Source organism: Aplysia californica, unplaced genomic scaffold (genome assembly GCF_000002075.1).
Source record: "Aplysia californica isolate F4 #8 unplaced genomic scaffold, AplCal3.0 scaffold01033, whole genome shotgun sequence".
Classification (NCBI taxonomy): domain Eukaryota; kingdom Metazoa; phylum Mollusca; class Gastropoda; order Aplysiida; family Aplysiidae; genus Aplysia; species Aplysia californica.
Window position 1 is genome coordinate 145352 of NW_004798303.1, and position 1553 is coordinate 146904.

The 1553-nt window shown below is 38.8% G+C and overlaps 1 protein-coding gene across 1 annotated transcript in view; it reads left to right on the top strand.

The window, feature by feature from the left end:
* The window catches only part of LOC101856854 (acid-sensing ion channel 1), a 13271-nt gene that overhangs the window by 2246 nt on the left and 9472 nt on the right, over nt 1-1553 (top strand). The gene's annotated exons all lie outside the window — the stretch shown is intronic.

The following is a 1553-nucleotide window of genomic DNA, read 5'->3' on the forward strand; positions in this document are numbered from 1 at the left end:
TGTGTGTGTGTGTGTGTTGTTTTTTTTTGTTGGTGTTTGTGTGTGTGTGTGTGTGTGTGTGTGTGTGTGTGTGTGTGTGTGTGCGTGCGCGCGTTTGAGTGCGAAATCATGTGTGCATGCACGTATGAACACATGTATGTTTGTATGTATGTGTGTAAATATAGGTGTATGTACGTTTGGGTGTGTATAATATGTACTTGTGGGTTTACTTTCGTAAGTATGGATGTATATAATTATGTAAGTATGAACCAATGTAAGTGAGTATTGATGTATGTCTGTAAGGGTATACGTATGTAAGTACTGGTGTAAGTATGCTAATATAGGAAAAATATGTAAGCAACAGTGTATGTATGTAAGTATGGGTAGATGTATGTAAGTATGGGTAGATGTATGTAAGTATGGGTGTATGTATATACAGAGATGTATGTATGTATGTAGGTATGCTTGCTTGTGAGTACATATGAATGCAAGCAGGCCAGCATGTACTCAGACACAAACGCTTGTTTGCAAGCATGGACACGAGTACAAAAGCCTATACTGAAACAAAAATTGTACAATTATTTCGTTATTTCGTTAAAGAGGCACCCAACTATCTATGTTAATGTCCTGTCAATAAAAACCCTGTCTCCTACATCTGTCAAATTCATTCTTCTTTTTAACGTAACTTTATGTAAGTTCATGCACCTTGCATCTGTCATTTACAAATAAAATCTGCGAGTGGTTGGCGGGTGCTCTGGTGTGGTTTGCTTCTTCTTTTCCATTTAACATCTATCGTCCTCATCTTCTTCTTTTTTTATGTCTGTTACTCTCTTGTAACACCTCTAATCTTCTGGCGCTAATATGACCTTGTGTATGCTGTAAAACCTCTACTAAAACTAAACTAAAAATAAATCTTAACAAATAAAAAAGCCCTCTTGACCATCAATAAGTCATTTATAGAAGTTCTAGCCATCCAAGTCCAGGTGCTGTTTTAGCCATAAAAGAAAAAGAAAGCCGCCTCGCACGCAGACGTCAAAAAGATGAAGTCGCACGGACCACCATGAGATAATATCCCGGAGTGTCAGAATAAGATCTCCATGTCCTAATGGGTCCTCTCGTGGCTACGGGTGCGTGTCCTCACAGTCCTATAATAGTCCTAGTCCTAGCTCAGAGACGTCTGTCCCAGGCATGTGGACCACCGCCCCCCCCCTCCCCCTTCAACGTTTTCAGAATAACAAAGTTCTATATGACATTTTTGGCCAATTTGAATGACTAAAACCATGAGATCAAAAAACAAAATAAAAGATAATAAATTATGCTCTTTCAACTCTATCACAATCGTACTATTATTCGGAACAGTCATCAAGATATTCAAAGAAAAGCTTTCGAAAAAGCTTGATATAATATTATTATAAAATTGTGAAATTCACAATCGTTGACGAGAAATTTCTTTAAAAAAAAAACAGGTACTGAGGAGATAAATCGTTGTGCACGTAATTCTGAGAGGTATTGCGACTCACCCTCCCCCCTCTCCTCCTCCCTCCTCCCCTATCTCCCCCTCCTTTGCCCTCCCC